Raw genomic sequence first — 25,937 nt, 5'->3', positions numbered from 1 at the left:
TTATTGGGATAATGACAATGTGTACGAAAGTCGAAAAAATAAATGTCGTTATGGCGGTTGTCGCCAAACTATTTGAGCAGCAGCGTGGTTGTATGCCGAAGAGTACACAGATCGCGCCAAGCACTCTGTCTTCACGAAAATTATGAAAAAAAGTTCTAGAAACTGAAAGTTTGGGCAATAAAATACGCCAAGGAAGAAGAAGAGCAACTGATGAAAGAAATGAAACTAACAATTTAGCAGCAGCAACACACAACGCAAATGTCACTAAGAGACATCTCAGAAGTATGAGGGGGGGTCAATCAAGCGAGTGCTCTGCAAAAACTACAGTCCGGCGCATTTCTTGCTCTAAACATTTCCCAGCATCTGCAGCCTCGTCGTAATGACTTTCAAAAGTGGTGACAGTTATCCGACAGTTATGTACGGAAAATGTGCAAAGTGATGCGGCATATCTCTGCAAAAGTTTGTTTAAACAAGAAACAAAAGAAATGAATCAAAACAACACTCTTGGTCTATGAATGTTTGGTGCGTGTTTGCAACATCCACATCATTGGTCCCTGTTTTATGTATGTGAATCTAAATACGCCCAAACATATCGAGTTCCTACAGTATGTTGCTGCGGCAGTTACTGGAAGACAAGGCAATCAGTACGCTACCGAAATGACGGCTGTCCCTCTCATTGTGCACATGTAATGACAGACTCTCTTAAGAGACAGACAATCTTAAGAGAGCATTTGGAGAGTATTGAACGGCCGTTCAGGAAACGGAAAATGGTCTGCACACACACCAGACACAACATTTATATACGTTTATGTGTGGCGAAAATTAAAACAAGGGGTTCTGTAGGAAACATCGGCGCCTCCCGAAGGCATGAAACACCTCATAATACGGGCCTGTGTTGTTAACTCCACATGAAAATCAACGTGCAGTATTGTTTTTCCGCAATCAAGTTTAAGCGTGTAGCAGTGGTCAACATCGACGTTTTGAGCACTTGGTATGACAGGCGTGATAATAAACACATGAACCGTGCCTGAATTACGTGTTTGCTTACGTGTGGAATCTCTTGTGCTGATGGCGGAATAGTGCTTGGCAGCGCTGTTATCTTGATACAATTTGATCAAGTCCCATACGTGTAATGTCGTGCGAGCTCACAAGATCTATCTTTAGTAAGGCTCATTTAAGGGTGATGTGTTAACACTTAAAAATATTAGCACAATGTGAATCGGAAGGGCGACAGAAAATGAGTGTCTGGCAGGTGCAGAGATCAACCTTCCATGAGGTGTATGTATTACACCCCACAAAATGGACGTCGTTGACATTCAAGAAATGTTCGAAACAAACCATTAACTTGCGCCATCAACACCGAATGAAATACGGCGCGCCACAGTTATCACAAAGGTTCGCACTATAAAGATCGAAGGCGAACGAGTCACAAACCGTGGAGGTCGTTCAGCTAGGTGATAATGACGAAGTCCCATACTCCGAGAAGCGTAGGGGACGACGCGGGACAGCCGCACAGCCGTACTAGGCAAACTCCTAGTGGAGGTGGTTTGCCATTGCCTTCCTCCGACCGTAATGGGGATGAATGACGATGATGAAGACGACACAACACCCAGTCATCTCGAGGGAGGGAAAGTATCCACTCTTAAAGAGCGCGTATAAAACCATATCGGTGCAACGCGGTGCAAGAATGCCGGAATGTGATGGCAAGCAACAGAATGCGAAACAGCCTGTCGTGGATCAACGTGTAGCTACAGGTAGTGCGATAATGTGTTTTACAGGCACCGAAAAAAATAAACATCCAGAGGTGGAATTTGTGCAGCGGTTCCAGGTGGTATGAATCGCAATGGCACACACTTTTCATGAGGGATTGTTTGCTCTTAAAAATGATTGACCATTGCAGTGCACATACCATAGTTGTACACTACTGGCCATTAAAATTGCTACACCAACAAGAAATGCAGATGATAAAGGGGTATTCATTGGACAAATATATTATACTAGAACTGACATGTGATTATATTTTCACGTAATTTGGCTGCATAGATCCTGAGAAATCAGTACCCAGAACAACCACCTCTGGCCGTAATAACGGCCTTGATACGCCTGGGCATTGAGTCAAACAGAGCTAGGATGGCGTGTACAGGTACAGCTGCCCATGCAGCTTCAACACCATACCACAGTTCATCGAGAGTAGTGACTAGCGTATTGTGACGAGCCAGTTGCTCGGCCACCATTCACCAGACGTTTTCAGTTGGTGAGAGATCTGGATAATGTGCTGGCCAGGGCAGCAATCGAACATTTTCTGTATCCAGAAGGGCCCGTACAGGACCTGCAACATGCGGCCGTGCATTATCCTGCTGAAATGTAGGGTTTCGCAGGGATCGAATGAAGGGTAGAGCCACGGGTCCTAACACATCTGAAATGTAACGTCCACTGTTCAAAGTGCCGTCGATGCGAACAAGAGGTGACCGAGACGTGTAACGAAAGGCACCCCATACCATCGCGCCGGATGATACGCCAGTATGGCGATGACGAATACACGCTTCCAAAGTGCGTTCACCGTGATGTCGCCAAACACGGATGCGACCATCATGATGCTGTAAACTGAACCTGGATTCATCCGAAAAAATGACCTTTTTGCCATTCGTGCACCCAGGACCGTCGTCGAGTACACCATCGCAGGCTCTCCTGTCTGTGATGCAGCGTCAAGGGTAACCGCAGCCATGGTCTCCGAGCTGTTGGTGGAGATGGTTGTTGTCTTGCAAACGTCCCCATCTGTTGACTCAGGGATCGAGACGTGGCTGCACGATCGGTTACAGCCATGCGGATAAGATGCCTGTCATCTCGACTGCTAGTGATACGAGGCCGTTGGGATCCAGCACGGCGTTCCGTATTACCTCGTGAACCCACCGATTCCATATTCTGCTAACAGTCATTGGATCTCGACCAACGCGATAGGCTATAATCCGACCTTTATCAAAGTCGGAAACGTGATGGTACGCATTTCTCCTCCTTACACGAGTCATCACAACAACGTTTCGCAGGCAATGCCGGTCAACTGCTGTTTGTGTATGAGAAATCGGTTGGAAACTTTCCTCATGTCAGCACGTTGTAGGTGTCGCCACCGGCGCCAACCTTGTGTGAATACTCTGAAAAGCTGATCATTTGCGTATCACAGCATCTTCTTCCTGTCGGTTAAATTTCGCGTTTGTAGCACATCTTCGTGGTGTAGCAATTTTTTTGGCCAATAATGTAGTTCTCTTACGCCAGTTTTCCCACCCTTGCTTGCTGAAACTTTTCGCAGCATAATACATAGTTTTACAGCCAATTTACCATCCAGATTAACAGTCGGCATAATTACAGACAAATGCCTTAAGGCATTGAAGTTATTTGATCTGGATGCTGCTCTCATGGTACCTTCCAGGTAATGCATTTCCTCTTCAGATCGACTTTGAAAACAAATTCCTTACTCAACGATGGTGTAAGGTTGTTCATGTTATCTACAAATTTACAGGTCGATTCCGGAATATGTTACACATCGTGAAGTTGAGGCTTTGTTTGAAATTTCGTTATCTTACGTCTTCCAGTCCTGTAGAATTCTTTGAAGCCATGCAGACATGCACTGCTTCTCTTGAAATCGCTGTAACCTGCGTCGCCTGCTGTTTGATGTGCATATCGTATCAGGTCACTATCATGCATATCGTGTAAATTATATCGAGTATCCTTGAAGCGCGAAAAACACTCGTTTCCGTAACAAGTGCGCCTTGTCCTCCTTTGAATATCCGCAGTTTTTCTTCTGCAGTACACGGTCATATTGCTATGGACTTATTTGAAATCTGTTCATAGTTGTTTTTTTTTTTTTTACTGTGCTGGGGATGATCTTTCATGTACATAATTGTGTTCAGCACTTGGGCAACGATTGTGCGACGATTTTCTTTACGGCGTTTTACTGGAGACATTATTTGTGGCTCCCTGTTCAGCTAGGATGATAAACTACATGGCTCGACTCCTGGTTGGATGTCACCGCCAATTCTTAAGCTCATATCGTCGTCATTACACTTCCCACGTACATTGTCAGCACAGTTGAGCGTACACTATATCACACATTCTACTGATTCATCTTGCAGAAATGCTAATATTTCATCTGCCACTTCTTTGTCACCCTGCGAAATCCGTTGGGTTCCTTTCTGACGAAATGTCAAAAATGGTTCAAATGGCTCTGAGCACTATGGGACTTAACACCTGAGGTCTTCAGTCCCCTAGAACTTAGAACTACTTAAACGTAACTAACCTAAGGACATCACACACATCCATGGCCGAGGCAGAATTCGAACCTGCAACCATAGCGGTCGCACGGTTCCAGACTGAAGCGCCTAGAACCGCTCGGCCACAACGGCCGGCACGAAATGTCAACTTCGGCAACTATTGTTGTAGGTATAATGCCATGTTTACTTTGTTTATCATCGCCATTGTTCTGTTTTATATCAGCATCACAAGCATTGTAGCACTGTTGTGTGTTACTCGTCAGCTAAGTAGCTGAACTACGCTGTGTAGCCTCTTGCTGTATTCACCATTGGATACCTCCAGCCCCGTCCCCTGTTGCCATTAGCAGCCAATATTGCGGTTGCTTCAAAGGCCACAGAAAAAAGAATATAGTTCCATTAGTGGCGTACTTCAGCAACTACAAGCGATAAGAATTACTTGCCAACGTCAAGACACTTGCCATATCATTCGCTATAACTTGGCGGAAACCGTACTTCCATATATGGATGGCTGCACTGATTCAGTTAGGAATGGCATCATGAAGCCTTTGTATTGTCTCCTCCAAGACCCTACAGTTCGGCAAAAACCGTTGGTGCTACCTGTACACCTTTGTTGAGTACTTTAAAACTGTACTCACACGGAGACAACCTTTGACTGAATCCTCAGCGCCTGTGGGCAGGCAACCCCTTCGACAGCCGTCAGATTATGCATACCGACATACAGGCACAAGGGCAGCAGTACAGTGTCACTCAGCTGCAGAGTACCGAAGGGGATACCTGCCTGCAGGCACCTAGAAACTGGTCAAGCATTCTGTGCAGGTACTTTCTTAAAGTGCTCAACATTTGTGTGGGTCGCACTGAGGGTGTTGTCAACCTGGTGGGGCTCTGTTGTTTTATTCATGCACATGTCTATTTGTCGATCGCATCACATCCATCCCCCCCTCCCCCCATACACACACGCACACACACACACACACACACACACACACACACACACACACACACCACTGACCACGCCACATAACGGTGTGAAACACCAAGGCTCAAAAATCATAAATACCCTTTGCTGCTTCGGATCACATTCAAGTTTAGTCGAGTGGTTTTGAACTATCCCTATCAGCTCCATCCAGTATAACTTAGCAAAAATTGTGGCAGCTACACACCCCAACCTGTGATGAAGTTTGGCACCTGTGTGACATTTATTTATTTATTTATTTATTGTTCCGTGGGACCAAATTAAGGAGAAGTCTCCATGGTCATGGAACGAGTCAATACATCAAATTATAACACGATATTAGAAACAGATAAAATGAAATTCAGGTGACAAGTCGTAAGTTTAAATAAAGAAAATCAACAATGTAACGCTGGTATTTGCTTAATTTTTTAGCTCTTCCAGGAGCTCCTCGACAGAATAGGAGCCATGAGGAAACTCTTCAGTTTAGACTTAAAAGAGTTTGAACTCTTGAACTCTTGATACCTATGTATAACGGTTCTTTCGTTAAACATCTACATCATACTCCGCAGGTCACCCAGTGGCGTGTAGCGAAGGGTATTGCTGATATCACGAACTGATCCGCCCTACCCTTTCCGACTCGTGAATAGCGCTTGGGAAGAATGATTGTCGGTAAGTTTCAATATTGGCTCTAATTTCTCGAATTTTCTCTTCATGACGAGATGTATGTGAGAGGAAGTAATATGTTGTAGTTTAATAAGCGTTGGCACGGTGCTCAGTGAAACGTTTTTCGAAAAGCGATAAATGCTGTATCTTGTTGATTGCCTTGACTCACGCACATCATGATATCGCACGAGAAAAAGGCCAGTTTCGCTATGCATGACTTATATTTTCTGGCCCCATTTTATCCTCATTCCTCATGTAGCACAAATGCTACATCAAACTTGTTTTGTAGTTCAGCCAATTAACTAAACTTTTTGTGTCTGGTTGCAATTTATACTTTACACCCCGTGCCTTCTGTGCATCACTTGTAGTCGTTTCCGACAGCTCACAGTTGCTGTCAGTGTGCGGCTGAAGAAAGATGTTCATGGCGGAGTCAGCATGGTTTCGAGAAGTAAAGGTAATTTCTCGCTACTTTCAGTAATTTTGAACTGGAATGTGCTTACAATATTCTGTAATATGGTAATATACCCGGACTATGGAGTACTGGTTATTCATTTCCTCACACCAACACGGCAATGCATTTTTTCGACGTAGCACTGTGTTCACATTCGCCAGTGACCTATACTTTCACATTCACAAGGCGGAATGCAGGGAGAAAAGAGAGTGAACAAGAAAATGAGGAATGTGATGATGAAGAATACACATTTCCAAAGAGGAAACGCTACGTAACACCAAAGCCTGCGCCGGCACCAACAACAATGATATTCCATACCATGCATCTGTGTGGCATGATGAATAAAACCCAGAAAAGTCATTTCATATGTGGATTGTCTGGATGTAAGGGTTTAACATTTTTGAGCCTGGCACTAAATGCAAAATATATGAGTGACAAAAATTGAAGTGTTTTGCCAAAATTTCCAGTAAAGACTGCAACGCAAAATTTAGTGGCAAAAAACCCGAAATGGGCTGTGCAGCGAAGGAAAACCGTAACTAGTCCAAAAGAGTTTGAACACCAGAATACATTGCATTCGGGCCACTTTGACTTGAAATTATTTTGCAACACAGTATATGAGAAACGCGAAATACCGTCAGACTTCACTTAAAAATTTCAAGAGTTTGTATTATAAAATACAATATCAAATTTCAATGCGCAGAACAATTAAAGGGTATTTTTTTTTTCATTTGGCTCGAGGTATGTACAACCTTCCTCTGCAACGGCGACGTTTCAAATGGCGACGCGTCGACACATGCGAAAAAGAGGGCCAGCACTCAGAGGTTGGTGTGACGTCATAAGCGAGAGACTGCGTGTGAGATCGCTCTCTAAGTTTTCATATATTTTTAGGTTTCAGATACATATTTTAACGGTTTTGTGATAATATTTACTATATAAGTGACTTATTAGTGGTTTCTTCATTCACCTCTGCATTTCTTGTGTTCTGGCCTGATATTTGTGAGTGTTTCGTATCGAGCAACTTAACCTTTTACCCGTGTTTACATTCCGCGCTGACCAGTTGCAGCTGTAGCGGCGCATCGAAAGCTAGGTACTAATTAATTGTTTGTGTATAGTAGTTTATTTAGGAACTTTAGTAGTCTTCAACCGGTGTTCTTGGTGTTTTCCGGTGAAATAATTTCAGAAGAACCTTTTGGGAACTGTTTTCAGCTTCGCTACTGTGTCATTAGACGTTTGGTTCTCTTTCTGTATTAGTCTTTTGATATATTCACATTTGATGTTTATTAATACTGTTAATAATAGTAGTTAATTCCCTTGTAGAGTAAGTTTGTGATTATTGTAGTCAGGTTTTTAACATCTTCTTATTGTAGTAACGGAACTTAGAAAAAGTAAAATTTTACCATGAGTGAGAAGTGTGGGCTTTGCCGTAGGTTCGTGAGTAGTGGATTGCGGTGTGAGACTTGTTCGAAGTATTTTCACTGGGGGGAATGCAGTGGGGAAGCCAGTGGGCATTCTGGTGAGATCCTCTCCTGGAACTGCAGGTTATGTAGCAAGAGTAAGTTGATAGAGGAGCAGGAGCGTAAGATCTGTGCCCTTCAGGTGCAGTTGAAAAACGCACAGGAGCAGCTAGATAGGATGAGGAGGGAGAAGGGGGTTGGGGAATGGGAGCTGGCTGTTGGCAAGAGATCTGTTAGGAGAAGAAGATTTTCAGATAGTTTTACTATTGGTGTTTACAATAGATATGACCAACTGTCAGAGTCTAGTGGAGAGGAATCTTTAGTAGTTGTAGATGTAGGAAGTATGCAGCAGACCTCAGTAGTTACGGTGGCTAGAACAGTTGCAAAGTCGAAGAGGAAGAAGGAGGATCTGCTGTTAGGTAGTTCTCATGGCAGAAGTGTAGGCCAGCAGTTGCAGGAAGTGCTTGGGAGTGAGTACCAGGTCACCAGCATTGTGAAACCTAATGCAGGGTTGGCTCAGGTGACTGTTAACATAGGGGGGTTATGTAGGGATTTTACTAAAGAGGATCAGATAGTGATTGTGGGTGGGGCTGGTAATAGTATTGATAGGAATGGGGAGTATGACATAGATGGTGGCCTGGAAAAGATAGCCACTCACACTGGCAACACGAATGTGCATTTCGTGGAACTGTTTCAGCGTCACGATCGGCCTCATCTTAATACAGCCGCCAGGCGTAATAACATGAGACTTGGGGGTGCGCTGATGACAGAAGGCATGGGTCACATTTCAGTGGTGTCGGTGGAGTCTATCAGCAGGACGGGTTTCACTAGACATGGCCTGCACCTCAACAGGTATGGGAAGGGGAGGTTGGCAAAGCTTATAGGTGACAGCATAGGTGGGGGTGGTGGGATCACTCATGGGAAAATTCCTGCAGTAGTGGGTGTTAGAGCTGTACCTTTTTTAGATTGAAGTCAGCTGATAGGTATTCCTGCTTAAGGGAAGTCTCTCTAACAAACGAACCACTTTTGACAAAGCTTAGGTATCCGAGTAATGAGGGAATTAGTATATTTCATCAAAATATACAAGGTATTAGAGATAAAGTTAGTGAACTGCTTATAGATGTTGACTCTGAAATTATTGGTATATCTGAACACTTCTTAAATAAGGAGATAATTCAAGGGCTTCCTTTACCAGGATACAGGTTGGCTGACAGCTTTTCGAGGAGCTCTTTGCGGTGAGGGGAAGTAGCCATGTATGTGAAAAACGGCATACCATTTGAGTCAATTGATGTTTCAAAGTACTGCACTGAAAAGGTGTTTGAATGTTGTGCAGGTGTGGTTAAATTTAACGGAGCTAAACTTCTAACTGTTGTTATTTATAGATCCCCAGACTCCGATTTCACAACATTTTTGCTAAAGCTAGAGGAGGTTCTTGGTTCATTTTATAGGAAATACAAAAAGTTAGTTATATTTCGTGACTTCAATATTAATTGTATAAGTGATTGTGCAAGGAAGAGGATGCTGGTAGACCTCCTTAATTCATATAATCTTATGCAAACCGTATTCTTTCCAACGAGAGTGCAAGGGAACAGTAGAACAACCATAGACAACATTTTTGTTCATTCCTCATTACTAGAAGGGCATTCTGTTAGCAAAAAGGTGAATGGCCTTTCAGATCATGATGCACAAATTTTAACTGTAAAAGATTTTTGTGCTGCAACACGTGTTAAATATAGTCATCAGCTGTTTAGGAAAGCTGATCCAGTTGCTGTAGAGACCTTTGTAAACCTTATCAAGGAACAAGAGTGGCAAGATGTTTATAGCGCTGATACAGTAGACGATAAATATAATGCTTTTCTCAAGACTTTTCTCGTGCTCTTTGAAAGTTGCTTTCCGTTAGAACGTTCAAAACAGGGTACTAGCACAAACAGGCAGCCTGGGTGGCTGACTAAAGGGATAAGAATATCTTGTAGAACAAGAAACCTAGTCCCAACAGGGAATCATATAGCGCTCTTAGAAAAAAGTGTTCCGAGACTTACCTGAAATGCTCCTCCATGATACTGACAAGAGGGAGATTGAGTTAATAATTAAATTACTAAAGACCAAGAACTCTCATGGATATGACGGGGTATCTAGCAGAATACTGAAGTATTGTTCTATGTATGTTAGCCCTGTACTTAGCCATATCTGTAACTTTTCTTTTAGGAGTGGCGATTTCCTGACCGCTTAAAGTATTCGGTAGTGAAGCCACTTTATAAAAAGGGAGACATTGACAATGTTGACAATTTTGGACCTATTTCTATGCCATCGGTGTTTGCTAAAGTTATCGAGAAGGTTGTATATACAAGGTTACTGGAGCATTTAAATTCACATAATTTGCTGTCAAATGTTCAGTTTGGTTTTAGAAATGGTTTAACAACTGAAAATGCTATATTCTCTTTTCTCTGTGTTGTTTTGGACGGATTAAATAAAAGGTTGCGAACGCTAGGTGTTTTCTTTGATTTAACGAAGGCTTTTGACTGTGTTGACCACAAAATATTACTGCAGAAGTTGGACCATTATGGAGTAAGGGGAGTAGCTTACAATTGGTTCGCCTCTTACTTTAAGAACAGAAAGCAGAAGGTAATTCTCCGCAATATTGAGATTGGTAGTGATGTTCAGTCCCAATGGGGCACTTAAGTGGGGCGTTCCCCAAGGATCGGTGCTGGGGCCACTGCTGTTTCTTATTTATATAAATGATATGCCTTCTAGTATTACAGGTGATTCAAAAATATTTCTGTTTGCTGATGACACCAGCTTGGTAGTGGAGGATCTTGTGTGTAATATTGAAACAGTATCAAATAATGTAGTTCATGAAATAAGTTCGTGGCTTGTGGAAAATAATTTGATGCTAAATCACAGTAAGACTCCGTTTTTACAGTTTCTAACTCACAGTTCAACAAGAACCGATATTTTGATCAGACAGAATGGGCATTTTATAAGCGAGACGGAACAGTTCAAGTTCCTAGGCGTTCAGATAGATAGTAAGCTGTTGTGGAAAGCCCATGTTCAGGATCTTGTTCAGAAACTAAATACTGCTTTATTTAGCATTAGAACAGTATCTGAAATAAGTGACAGTTCAACACGAAAAGTAGTCTACTTCGCATATTTTCATTCGCTTATGTCGTATGGTATTATTTTTTGGGGTAATTCTTCTGATTCAAAAAGGGTATTTCTGTCTCAAAAACGGGCTGTTCGAGCTATATGTGGTGTAAGTTCGAGAACCTCTTGTCGACCCCTATTCAATAGTCTGGGAATTCTGACATTGCCCTCACAGTATGTATTTTCTTTAATGTCGTTTGTTGTTAGCAATATTAGCTTATTCCCAAGAGTTAGCAGCTTTCACTCAGTTAATACTAGACAGAAATCCAATCTGCACGTGGAATGCACTTCCTTGACTCTTGTGCAGAAAGGAGTGCAGTATTCTGCTGCATCCATTTTCAATAAGCTACCACAAGAACTCAAAAAACTTAGCAGTAGCCCAAACTCTTTTAAGTCTAAACTGAAGAGTTTCCCCATGGCTCCTATTCTGTCGAGGAGCTCCTGGAAGAGCTAAAAAATTAAGAGAGAGGATGCAGCATGTTACCCTGTACTGAGTCTGACAGATGTAGCTCCTTAGGTGTACTCCAGGGAGGTCTGTTGGAAGACTTCGTGTTATCTATTAATGACCTAGTAGCCTTAGACTTTTGTAGATGTTGTCTATAATAAAGTACTGTCCTAAAAAGACTGAACAAATATTCAGTTACATCTTGGTAACTCTTCGACGTTTAGGAAACATTGGCGTCTTGGTTTATATGTTCTGAAATGTGAAACCGTCCACTTAACAAAGCGCAAGAAAGTAGCACCCAATGATTGTAAAATTGGTGAGTCAGAGTTGGAATGAGTGAACTCATATCAATACCTTGCTGTAACAATTTGTGAGGGTGTGAAATGGTTGTTGTTGTTGTGGTTTTCAGTCCTGAATCTGGTTTGATGCAGCTCTCCATGCTACTGTACCCTGTGCAAGCTTCTTCATCTCCCAGTACCTACTGCAACCTACATCCTTCTGAATCTGTTTAGTGTATTCATCTCTTGGCCTCCCTCTGCGATTTTTACCCTCCGCGCTGCCCTCTAATACTAAATTGGTGATCCCTTGATGTCTCAGAATATGTCCTACCAATCGATCCGTTCCAGTCATGTTGTGCCGCAAATTTCTCTTCTCCCCAGTTCTATTCAGTACTTCCTCATTAGTTATGTAATGAAATGGTATGAGCAAGTAATTTCAACTGTAGGTAAAGCAGGTAGCAGCCTTGAGTTAATTAGTAGGATTCAGAGAAAATGTTGTTAGTCTGTAAAAGAGACTGGTTACAAAACGCTGATCTTATGCCTCCCATCTTAGAATATTACTCAGGTGTGTGGGAGCTATACAAATACGACTAACAGGAGAAACTGAACGTATACATGAAGGTCAGAACGAATGATCTCAGCTTTGTTGGACACATAGGACAATTTTTTTTTTTTTTTTGAGTCATCAGTCTTCTGATTAGTTTGATGTCGCCTGCCAAGAATTCCTTTCCTGTGCCAGTCACTTCTCATCAGAGTAGCTCTTCCAGTCTAAGTCCTAAATTATTTGCTGGATGTATTCCAATCTTTTCCCTCCTCTACACTTTTTGCCCTCTACAGCTCCCTCTAGCATCATGAAAGTTATTCCCTGACGTCTTAACAGATGTCGCATCATCCTGTCCCTTCTCCTTGTCAGTGTTTTCCACATATTCCTTTCCTCTCCGATTTTGTTCAGAACCTCCTCATCCCTTACCTTATCAGTCCACTCAATTTTCAACATTCGTCTGTAGTGCCAACCATTGCGTCAAAGTCTATTTCCAAGAACTGTTGTCAAGTGAGGAGCCTAGGAGTATACTACACTCCTGGAAATTGAAATAAGAACACCGTGAAGTCATTGTCCCAGGAAGGGGAAACTTTATTGACACATTCCTGGGGTCAGATACATCACATGATCACACTGACAGAACCACAGGCACATAGACACAGGCAACAGAGCATGCACAATGTCGGCACTAGTACAGTGTATATCCACCTTTCGCAGCAATGCAGGCTGCTATTCTCCCATGGAGACGATCGTAGAGATGCTGGATGTAGTCCTGTGGAACGGCTTGCCATGCCATTTCCACCTGGCGCCTCAGTTGGACCAGCGTTCGTGCTGGACGTGCAGACCGCGTGAGACGACGCTTCATCCAGTCCCAAACATGCTCAATGGGGGACAGATCCGGAGATGTTGCTGGCCAGGGTAGTTGACTTACACCTTCTAGAGCACGTTGGGTGGCACGGGATACATGCGGACGTGCATTGTCCTGTTGGAACAGCAAGTTCCCTTGCCGGTCTAGGAATGGTAGAACGATGGGTTCGATGACGGTTTGGATGTACCGTGCACTATTCAGTGTCCCCTCGACGATCACCAGTGGTGTACGGCCAGTGTAGGAGATCGCTCCCCACACCATGATGCCGGGTGTTGGCCCTGTGTGCCTCGGTCGTATGCAGTCCTGATTGTGGCGCTCACCTGCACGGCGCCAAACACGCATACGACCATCATTGGCACCAAGGCAGAAGCGACTCTCATCGCTGAAGACGACACGTCTCCATTCGTCCCTCCATTCACGCCTGTCGCGACACCACTGGAGGCGGGCTGCACGATGTTGGGGCGTGAGCGGAAGACGGCCTAACGGTGTGCGGGACCGTAGCCCAGCTTCATGGAGACGGTTGCGAATGGTCCTCGCCGATACCCCAGGAGCAACAGTGTCCCTAATTTGCTGGGAAGTGGCGGTGCGGTCCCCTACGGCACTGCGTAGGATCCTACGGTCTTGGCGTGCATCCGTGCGTCGCTGCGGTCCGGTCCCAGGTCGACGGGCACGTGCACCTTCCGCCGACCACTGGCGACAACATCGATGTACTGTGGAGACCTCACGCCCCACGTGTTGAGCAATTCGGCGGTACGTCCACCCGGCCTCCCGCATGCCCACTATACGCCCTCGCTCAAAGTCCGTCAACTGCACATACGGTTCACGTCCACGCTGTCGCGGCATGCTACCAGTGTTAAAGACTGCGATGGAGCTCCGTATGCCACGGCAAACTGGCTGACACTGACGGCGGCGGTGCACAAATGCTGCGCAGCTAGCGCCATTCGACGGCCAACACCGCGGTTCCTGGTGTGTCCGCTGTGCCGTGCGTGTGATCATTGCTTGTACAGCCCTCTCGCAGTGTCCGGAGCAAGTATGGTGGGTCTGACACACCGGTGTCAATGTGTTCTTTTTTCCATTTCCAGGAGTGTACATTCTCCTAGGTATCTCTCCAGTAGGGACCGCAAAGACAAATTTAGAATAATTATAGTACGCACAGAGGCATTAGCCGTTATTTTTCTCGCGCTCCATATGCGAATGGAAATGGTGGAAACCGTAGTACGTTGCACTGTGGGAAGTACCCTCTGCCACACCTTTTCGAGCAGTTTGCAGAGTATGGACCATGATCCCAACGACCCTCTTTGCTGAACCCTTGATCGATTGAACTGTTACGTATTTAAGAAAAAAAATGTGCTTAACCAAGGTAAATAATTCTTTAAATAACTGTGGTTATAATGGTGGATTGAGACACAAACAATGGAAACGACTAAAAAGAAGGCAATAAAATTTGAATGAAATAAATGATATTTTACTGAAGGATGAGAAAAGATAACTTCACATCTAACGTGCGGATATTAATGCTATTATGACGTAACTCGGAACGCGACTTGATGACCATCAATCTGTGTTCTGTAGATTTGAGCGATGTTTAGATTTAACGTCCAACATTGCTGAAAATGTCGACTGAGGCAAACAAATGTTAACGTTCGTATACAATGAATGATTGATGTATTATTTTATGTGCTTGGACGGATGGCGGCTGTAGAGAGGACAAAGGCACCTGCTGTGGGGTGACGTTTGCTTCTCTTTGCAAAGGGAAGGCGAACAGCTAGGCAAGCGTAATGCACCCCGTGTCTCCCTGTTTCTACACGCCAAGCAGAACTCGGCAACAGGAAACAAACCGGCTACTCGCTAAATCTGCTGAGAAATGGCAGTCGATTCCATCGTTCACTTACAGGTATGTGGATTTTATTCCAGAATATGACAGTGGCTAGGACAAGCGCACAGCATAAAAAAGGGAGCACAAGAAAAGTGGATTCACAAACTAGCATGATAAGCAGTCAGATGTGTGGGATATAACATGACTGTATTCTTCAACAGACTAACCCTTCAGGTAAATAACTCCGTCCGAACAGGCCTCGGAAGGCCCAACGGTACCGACCGGCCTCCGTGTCATCCTCATCGCACAGGGGTCACTGGATGTGGATGTGGAGGGGCATGTGGTCGCCACACCGCACTCACGGCCGTATGTCAGTTTACGGGACCGGAGCCGCTACTTCTCAGTCAAGTAGCTCCTCAGTTTCCCTCACAAGGGCTGAGTGCTCACCGCTTGCCAACAGCGCTCGGCAGACCGGATGGTGACCCATCCAAGTGCTAGCCCAGCACTACAGCGCTTCACTTCGGTGATCTGACGGGAACCGGTGCTACGACTGCGGCAAGGCCGCTGGCTGCTCAGATAAATACTCACACGGAATGTAGTAGCGTTTGCTGGACGATACAACTACTGCATCTTAAGGAATAATGAGAATCGTTTAACTGAAACTTTAATCATTAATTGAAAAGATGGTCCGTCCTTACATCTAGCAATGTAGTTAACACAGCACTCATTGTGTCTGACCATTGCCTACCTCTGATATGAGGAACACTTGGATACACAGCTAGCCAAATTCTCAACGCCTAAGTATTCGTAAATGAACTGAAATCCCGACATAAGTTCTTTACCAGACCTGACGGTGAAGTCAGGAGAGTAGGTGGCAACATCTAGCGCTGCAGCGGTTACAGCAGTGCTGAATCACTAATAAACCCACGACACGGTTGATAAAGTTCAAATTTCGTAAATCATGATTTAATTCAGAGAGGAATGCTTGACTTCCTCTCGGGGCCAACACTTGATAAGTACAGGGTGATTCTAAAGTCACTATACATTTTGTACTTAAAGAAATTTTATTAAGCAATATGTAACGGCACTGCATCTTATGTTACAATAGGACATAATTTCAGTACATTTCAATGTGACCTAGGCACACCCCCCAGCGCTCCACTGTAGACCGAAAAACCTGCGCAAGCATATCTGGTGTAATCTCAGCAGCTGCGGGTCGAATCCGCTGTGTTAAGTGCTGCGGATCTTCACCTGGTATACCTTCGACTTGATAAATCCCCAAGCAAAAAAGTCTAAGGGTGCCAAGTCGGGAGAGCGCGGTGCCCACATCCGTGGAGAGGCACGACCAATCCGTCTGCCGTGAAATGCTTCATTCAGATACTCCCGAACAACGAGGGCAAAATGGGGTGGTACAACAGTATCCATAATCCCATCAGATATCAACTGTGAGTACAAAAACTGTTCCAACATATCTAGGTATGTGGTTCCAGTAACGGTTTGTTCTGCGAAGAAGAATGGCCCGTACACTGTTGACCTCGTTATCCCTAACCACACGTTCACTTTTGCTGTGTCCCGTTGCCACTCCTGCAGCATACTTGGTTGTTCGTCTGCCCAGATACTCCAGTTGTGTCTGTTCACATGTCCACAAGTATGAAATGCAGCTTCATCACTGAACAAGACATCTTGCATCAAATTATAATTTTCCACAGCTTGTAGCAGGTCATGACACACAGCTTGTCTGGCTGCGTAGTGCTCCGCTTCAAGCTTATGTACGACCGGGATATGGTACGCACGTCTGTGCAGCTTGTAACGAAGAACTCTCCATACAGTGGTTTGAGTAGTACCAAACTCCCAACTGAGTCTGCTGGTAGATGCGGAAAGGCTACGTGTGATCGCATGCTGCACACTTTGCACGGTGTCTGGCGTTATGGCCGGCCTCCCTGGACGTTCTTCATCTGCGACACTACCAGTACGCTGGAATTTATTGACTAGGGTCTCGATAGCAAGCCTGGTGGGGCCTGTTTTCCGGAATCGACGGGCAAAGTCTGCCCGCACCTGTTCATACGTCATACCAAGAAGACGAGCACGAAAACAACAGCGATTCGTTGTTCTTTGGTTAGCATTCTGTCGTAGTACCTGCAATAAACAAATATTCCGTTACTGTATCACTGAAATGTACAGTGACTTACTATATCACTGAAATGTGGAGTGACTTACTATATCACTGAAATGTACAGGGTGAAAAGTATTTAAACCGACAAACTCTGGGAGCTTGTAGGGGACATCGAAACAAATACTTTTCCCTAATGTCATTTTTTCCTACGAGGATTATTTAAACCGTTGGAGGCCGTATTAAGCTCTTCAGTTGGTACAGGCCGTATTACGATCTTCAGTAGTTAGAGGGCCTGTTACGCTCTTCAGCTGTAGGCAACTGCTGTCCACCAGTGTAGTAGTGCATTGTCTCTGTTTACTAATGGAGCAATACACCTGGAGTGAGTACACTGATATGGTTGGTGCGTACTACGTAGCGCACCACAGCGGACGAGCTGCACAGCGGGTTTATCAACAACAATATCCTAATCGCCGTATCCCGCATCATACGACATTTGATGCTGTGTACCAACGTCTGCGTGATACCGGGTCATTTAGCAGATTACCTGGACAGGGATGCCGTCGCACGGTAAGAACGCTGTAATTTGAGGAAGCTGTCTTGCAGCATGTGGAGCGGGATCCTTTATTCAGCACTTGTGAAATTGCACGTAACGTGGGGACGAATCGGACGAATGTAAGAACAGTCCTTCGAGAGCACTTGTTACGTCCATTTCACTTACAGCGTGTTCACAACCTGGGCACAGTTGATTATCCACCCAGAGCACAGTTTTCGCAGTGGTGCCTGGAACAGTGTGAAATGCATCCTACATTTCCATCCTCTGTGTTGTTTACCGATGAAGCAACGTTCGGCCGTGACGGAGTCTTCAACATGCACAATTCGCATGTTTGGAGTGAGGATAACCCACATGTCACAGTTATTAGCGCTCATAAAGTGCGGTTCTTCGTTAATGTGTGGGTCGGTGTTGTTGGGGACTGTTTAACTGGGCCGTATCTGCTACCTAGTTGTTGTCTCCTGGTCATAAAAAAATGGAAAAGTGTTTCTTGGTTTAATTAATTTACCGCCAGAGAAATCTTCCTCTACATCTACATCTACATTTATACTCCGCAAGCCACCCAACGGTGTGTGGTGGAGGGCACTTTACGTGCCACTGTCATTACCTCCCTTTCCTGTTCCAGTTGCGTATGGTTCGCGGGAAGAACGACTGTCTGAAAGCCTCCGTGGGCGCTCTAATCTCTCTAATTTTACATTCGTGATCTCCTCGGGAGGTATAAGTAGGGGGAAGCAATATATTCGATACCTCATCCAGAAACGCACCCTCTCGAAACCTGGCGAGCAAGCTACACCGCGATGCAGAGCGCCTCTCTTGCAGAGTCTGCCACTTGAGTTTATTAAACATCTCCGTAACGCTAGCACGGTTACCAAATAACCCTGTGATGAAACGCGCCGCTCTTCTTTGGATCTTCTCTATCTCCTCCGTCAACCCGATCTGGTACGGATCCCACACTGATGAGCAATACTCAAGTATAGGTCGAACGAGTGTTTTGTAAGCCACCTCCTTTGTTGATGGACTACATTTGCTAAGGACTCTCCCAATGAATCTCAACCTGGTACCCGCTTACCAACAATTAATTTTATATGATCATTCCAGTTCAAATCGTTCCGCACGCATACTCCCAGATATTTTACAGAAGTAACTGCTACCAGTGTTTGTTCCGCTATCATATAATCATACAATAAAGGATCCTTCTTTCTATGTATTCGCAATACATTACATTTGTCTATGTTAAGGGATAGTTGCCACTCCCTGCACCAAGTGCCTATCCGCTGCAGATCTTCCTGCATTTCGCTACAATTTTCTAATGCTGCAACTTCTCTGTATACTACAGCATCATCCGCGAAAAGCCGCATGGAACTTCCGACACTATCTACTAGGTCATTTATATATATTGTGAAAATAAAACACTCCCCTGTGGCACGCCAGAGGTTACTTTAACGTCTGCAGACGTCTCTCCATTGATAACAACATGCTGTGTTCTGTTTGCTAAAAACTCTTCAATCCAGCCACACAGCTGGTCTGATATTCTGTAGGCTCTTACTTTGTTTATCAGGCGACAGTGCGGAACTGTATCGAATGCCTTCCTGAAGTCAAGGAAAATGGCATCTACCTGGGAGCCTGTATCTAATATTTTCTGGGTCTCATGAACAAATACCGCGAGTTGGTTCTCACACGATCGCTGTTTCCGGAATCCATGTTGATTCCTACATAGTAGATTCTGGGTTTCCAAAAACGACATGATACTCGAGCAAAAAACATGTTCTAAAATTCTATAACAGATCGACGTCAGAGATATAGGTCTATAGTTTTGCGCATCTGCTCGACGACCCTTCTTGAAGACTGGGACTACCTGTGCTCTTTTCCAATCATTTGGAACCCTCCGTTCCTCTAGAGACTTTCGGTACACGGCTGTTAGAAGGGGGGCAAGTTCTTTCGCGTACTCTGTGTAGAATCGAATTGGTATCCCGTCAGGTCCAGTGGACTTTCCTCTGTTGAGTGATTCCAGTTGCTTTTCTATTCCTTGGACACTTATTTCGATGTCAGCCATTTTTTCGTTTGTGCGAGGATTTAGAGAAGGAACTGCAGTGCGGTCTTCCTCTGTGAAACAGCTTTGGAAAAAGGTGTTTAGTATTTCAGCTTTACGCGTGTCATCCTCTGTTTCAATGCCATCATCATCCCGGAGTGTCTGGATATGCTGTTTCGAGCCACTTACTGATTTAACGTAAGACCAGAACTTCCTAGGATTTTCTGTCAAGTCGGTACATAGAATTTTACTTTCGAATTCACTGAATGGTTCACACATAGCCCTCCTTACGCTAACTTTGACATCGTTTAGCTTCTGTTTGTCTGAGAGGTTTTGGCTGCGTTTAAACTTGGAGTGAAGCTCTCTTTGCTTTCGCAGTAGTTTCCTAACTTCGTTGTACCACGGTGGGTTTTTCCCGTCCCTCACAGTTTTACTCGGCACGTGCCTATCTAAAACGCATTTTACGATTGCCTTGAACTTTTTCCATAAACACTCAACATTGTCAGTGTCGGAACAGAAATTTTCGTTTTGATCTGTTAGGTAGTCTGAAATCTGCCTTCTATTACTCTTGCTAAACAGATAAACCTTCCTCCCTTTTTTTATATTCCTATTAACTTCCATATTCAGGGATGCTGCAACGGCCTTATGATCACTGATTCCCTGTTCTGCACTTACAGAGTCGAAAAGTTCGGGTCTGTTTGTTATCAGTAGGTCCAAGATGTTATCTCCACGAGTCGGTTCTCTGTTTAATTGCTCGAAGTAATTTTCGGATAGTGCACTCAGTATAATGTCACTCGATGTTCTGTCGCTACCACCCGTGCTAAACATCTGAGTGTCCCAGTCTATATCTGGTAAATTGAAATCTCCACCTAAGACTATCACATGCTGAGGAAATTTATGTGAAATGTATTCCAAATTTTGTCTCAGTTGTTCTGCCACTAACGCTGCTGAGTCGGGAGGTCGGTAAAAGGAGCCAATTATTAAACCGGGTTAAATACTCCTCATAGGAAAAAATGACATTAGGGAAAAATATTTGTTTTGGTGTCCCCTACAACCTCCCAGAGTTTGTCGGTTTAAATACTTTTCACCCTGTATAGTAACTTACTATACCATTGAAATGTATAGTGACTTTAGAATCAGTCTATATATACGCCAGTCTGTCTGGGAAAAGCACACCAAGACAGACGCCCGAGGCTAGCGGCCCTTGTGCTAATGGTTTGTCCTTTTTGGATCTCTACAGGACATGCGTCTGTCACCACCTAGATCTAAATCGATCAAAGCTTAGGCAACAGGGTAAGAGTGAGGCGAAGTGCGCTCATAGCTCTACAAGCTCGGTTTCCTAGAAACAGAAGACTGCGGGCAGTCGGCACGCCACCAGGCTTCTAGCGCTGATTCCGCCAGCACCTACACCCGTGGCGGAGCAACGGCTACTTCTCATTAACACTCGTCTTCTGGCTATTAATTAATGAATAAACAATTAATGCCACGAAACGGAAATTTCGGGTACAGTGACTCCTGTAGCTGGGGATGCTTTTGATACTTCTCCTTGTTCATTTCAACGAAATTAGGCATGCAAAATTCAGCTCTAAAGTTTCTTTGAACTGAAACTATTAGCATATAAAAATTTAAATTATATGGCTCGCTCCCTTTAATTTTTATTAATTAAATGGTGCTATTATTTAAGGGAAAGCTCTCGACATTTAAGGTGCTACGGTAGCAAATGACAGAAGAACTGTCAGTGCTAAAATCAACTGATTAACAGCAAACCAAATGCTCTTCAAGCGTTTTCTTGAAAATTCAAGTTCTATATTTGAGCCACGGGACACTTCTGCAAATTCTTCCTGACATTTAGCTACAGACGTTTCATATTTTCCATTCCTACTGCAAACGGATGAAACTTCTGGTCATCAATAAAGTCGTCAGTACATGGAAACATTGCGGGTGCACAGACACATTTAAACAATTTTTCTGCCTGCTCTCAATATACGGACGGAAAAGGGAAAAAGCCCCGATAACGGGCGCACCTTTTGGGACGCACCTTTTGCCATGCGCTTCACAGTTGTTTGCAGAGTGTGGATGTTGTGCCTCACGCCACTACCCCTGCCACGTAGGCCACCATTCCATCACTGTGATGTGCCAGTGTAGCCTACATCTAGGTAAGGCCAAGAGCAGCGAGCACTTCAGCGGTTGTCCTCAGAGGTCGGCAGCGGTGGCTGCACCATGACGCCATGTTTTACTCACCAGCAACAATCGGACGAGACGACGTCATCACCCCAGTTGGAAAGACACTGAGCGGCAGCCCCAGACCTACGATATTTCCGAACTGGGGCAAAAACTTGATGGTGGCACCTTGCACCCCCCACATTGGAGCGTTTGAGATGCACTCCGTCTTCAGGCCACAAGTGACCCATCGGGACCGTCCGACTGCCCTGTCATCCTCAGCTGAGGATGCGGATAGGAGGGGCGTGTGGTCAGCACACCGCTCTCCCTGTCGTTACGATGGTTTTCTTTGACCGGAGCCGCTACCATCGGTCGAGTAGCTCTTCAATTGGCATCACGAAGCTGAGTGCACCCCGAAAAATGGCAACAGCGCATGGCGGCCCGGATGGTCACCCATCCAAGTACCGGCCAAGCCCGACAGCGCTTAACTTCGGCGATCTGACGGGAATCGGTGTATCCACTGCGGCAAGGCCGTTGACGAGCATTTGAGAAAGTACGTCAAAAATTTTTAAAAAAAATCAATGTTTCAGAAATATGTTCATTTTGTACGGCACGTCTTTCGGAAGTTTGATATATACAACATATTTGTTCCAGAAAATGTAAGACATGTTATTTGGTTGGTTGATTTGGGAGAGGGGGCCAAACAACGAGGTCATTGCTCCCATTGGATTAGGAAAGGATGCGGAAGGAAGTCGGCCGTGTCCTATCAAAGGAACCATCCTGTCATTTACCCGAAGCGATTTAGGGAAATAACGGAAAATCTAAATCAGGAAGGCCAGACACAGGTTTGAAATGTCGTTCTTTCGAACGTGAATCCAGTGTGCTAACAACTGCGCCACCTCGCTCGGTGTTATTTGGTCTTAAGTGTGCCAAAGTGCACTGCCACGCACCTTCACACAATATTTTACTCTATTTCCCTCTGTGGAATTCAAATGTGTATATTTACTAATAAGCCATCAAACCTACATTCAGGACAATGGAAATGAAAATGTCCTGTGACGATCTGACATCCTACCCCCTATTTAAAAAGAAAAAAAAAGCTCACAATTAACACTGGGTGGGATTATTTGTGACCTGGAGAATAAGAACTCTTCAGAGAATTTGCACTTTGTTGCTTATTGGCTAATAGCTTTCTCTTTTGTGTGACATAAAATTAAATATACGAAACACAAAACCAGTGAAGAGACTAGCAAGACAGTACAAATTTCTTCAATTCTTATAAGTCCCACAATTTTTTTCTCTTTAATCTTGCTACAGCTTTACACATCGTGCTTTCCTTTCTGCGAAAGAATCTATTCCTCTGAAAAAGTTGTTAATAAGAATAGTACCCAAGAGTGGTGTGTATTTGATTACGTCTATTTTGTTAATGTCTGCTAGATAAAACGACATAGGCCTTTATAATATTGTAGCAATTGTACAACATAGGAAATAAGCGAGACTGTTTTGGCAGAAATGGCCATATTTATATACACTCCTGGAAATTGAAATAAGAACACCGTGAATTCATTGTCCCAGGAAGGGGAAACTTTATTGACACATTCCTGGGGTCAGATACATCACATGATCACACTGACAGAACCACAGGCACATAGACACAGGCAACAGAGCATGCACAATGTCGGCACTAGTACAGTGTATATCCACCTTTCGCAGCAATGCAGGCTGCTATTCTCCCATGGAGACGATCGTAGAGATGCTGGATGTAGTCCTGTGGAACGGCTTGCCATGCCATTTCCACCTGACGCCTCAGTTGGACCAGCGTTCGTGCTGGACGTGAAGACCGCGTGAGACGACGCTTCATCCAGTCCCAAACATGCTCAATGGGGGACAGATCCGGAGATCTTGCTGGCCAGGGTAGTTGACTTACACCTTCTAGAGCACGTTGGGTGGCACGGGATACATGCGGACGTGCATTGTCCTGTTGGAACAGCAAGTTCCCTTGCCGGTCTAGGAATGGTAGAACGATGGGTTCGATGACGGTTTGGATGTACCGTGCACTATTCAGTGTCCCCTCGACGATCACCAGTGGTGTACGGCCAGTGTAGGAGATCGCTCCCCACACCATGATGCCGGGTGTTGGCCCTGTGTGCCTCGGTCGTCTGCAGTCCTGATTGTGGCGCTCACCTGCACGGCGCCAAACACGCATACGACCATCATTGGCACCAAGGCAGAAGCGACTCTCATCGCTGAAGACGACACGTCTCCATTCGTCCCTCCATTCACGCCTGTCGCGACACCACTGGAGGCGGGCTGCACGATGTTGGGGCGTGAGCGGAAGACGGCCTAACGGTGTGCGGGACCGTAGCGCAGCTTCATGGAGACGGTTGCGAATGGTCCTCGCCGATACCCCAGGAGCAACAGTGTCCCTAATTTGCTGGGAAGTGGCGGTGCGGTCCCCTACGGCACTGCGTAGGATCCTACGGTCTTGGCGTGCATCCGTGCGTCGCTGCGGTCCGGTCCCAGGTCGACGGGCACGTGCACCTTCCGCCGACCACTGGCGACAACATCGATGTACTGTGGAGACCTCACGCCCCACGTGTTGAGCAATTCGGCGGTACGTCCACCCGGCCTCCCGCATGCCCACTATACGCCCTCGCTCAAAGTCCGTCAACTGCACATACGGTTCACGTCCACGCTGTCGCGGCATGCTACCAGTGTTAAAGACTGCGATGGAGCTCCGTATGCCACGGCAAACTGGCTGACACTGACGGCGGCGGCGCACAAATGCTGCGCAGCTAGCGCCATTCGACGGCCAACACCGCGGTTCCTGGTGTGTCCGCTGTGCCGTGCGTGTGATCATTGCTTGTACAGCCCTCTCGCAGTGTCCGGAGCAGGTATGGTGGGTCTGACACACCGGTGTCAATGTGTTCTTTTTTCCATTTCCAGGAGTGTATGTAATCTTTCTTACGTGGTACTACCGATAGTCGTTTATTTTCACTTGTAACGGTAACACCGCTTACCTTTAACGGCAATTGATGCTAACATCACACCTCTGCGAGGAATTTTCGATAAGTAGTGACCGTGAGATAACCTAATGGAAACAGAACAATCAAACTGGGATTCGTTTCCGAAACACTCCAGCGGAGTATAACTTATAGTAAAGAAGTGGGTCCGGGAACAGACGTTCTCCCAGAACGAAAGCAAGTTGTAACATTACATACTAATATCGATCGCCAACCTAATCAGGCATTCTTGTGTCAAGCAAAATGATAAAGCAGAAGGCAGTGCTAAGGCTAACCTAACCTTCCATGACACACACACTAAACTCTTTCCTTGTATATGTTCACACTACGACATAGTAATCTAACCTTGTACATAAATGTGCTACTAACTAGTAAGTAAGTTAAACAAACAAATGGTCAGTGAGATAGCAAACAGTAACATATGCTTCTCAACAACACGTACCTTAAATGTACTAGATGCAGCAGTTTACAGAACCAATCACCAACACACATGAAACTAGTAGCAATACTAAACAGGGAACAGCATGAAATGATTCTGATTTATATCAGCGGGTCTGTTAATGATCATACTCTATGACTTCATTGCTTAGTACAGGGTCTCTATGCCTGTGCACTAACCAAACTGCATTAGAATAGCCAACGCAGTAAATATTTCTTTCCTAAACTCTGTTTGAACGAACTAAACGGAATGCAAATCTAACTACACTGGCTCTGAAGGAGGCTTTGCATTGCTTCATTAACTAACTAGTCTAGTACGTGAGGGCCTTTGAACTTTTATCGTTTGAAGAACTACGATCATTAATAAAATTACACCAGTGTGCATGAGAAATAGTAAGTATTCTTATCATTAACTACTAATTAAGTAAAGCACAACAAACTATAATTCTTTAAATAACAGATGTGCTTGATAAGCAGTTTTTTGACCTACTCAAAAATATAATTGGCCTTGCAAGTACAAACGCCTCATTAAATTCAAGTTCACGGCCGGGTGGACGTACCGCCGAAATGCTCAACACGTGGGGCGTGAGGTCTCCACAGTACATCGATGTTGTCGCCAGTGGTCGGCGGAAGGTGCACGTGCCCGTCGACCTGGGACCGGACCGCAGCGACGCACGGATGCACGCCAAGACCGTAGGATCCTACGCAGTGCCGTAGGGGACCGCACCGCCACTTCCCAGCAAATTAGGG

At 44.9% G+C, this 25,937-nt stretch overlaps 1 pseudogene; it reads right to left on the bottom strand.

Moving 5' to 3' along the window:
* Nucleotides 1-22,147: 22,147 nt before the first annotated feature.
* On the bottom strand, nucleotides 22,148-22,265 carry LOC126254827 (5S ribosomal RNA; annotated as a pseudogene).
* Between the last annotated feature and the right edge of the window lie 3,672 nt (nucleotides 22,266-25,937).

This window comes from Schistocerca nitens, chromosome 4 (assembly GCF_023898315.1).
Source record: "Schistocerca nitens isolate TAMUIC-IGC-003100 chromosome 4, iqSchNite1.1, whole genome shotgun sequence".
In the NCBI taxonomy this organism is placed as follows: domain Eukaryota; kingdom Metazoa; phylum Arthropoda; class Insecta; order Orthoptera; family Acrididae; genus Schistocerca; species Schistocerca nitens.
The sequence above is the reverse complement of the archived record's forward strand: the minus strand, read 5'-3'. Positions and strand labels throughout refer to the sequence as shown.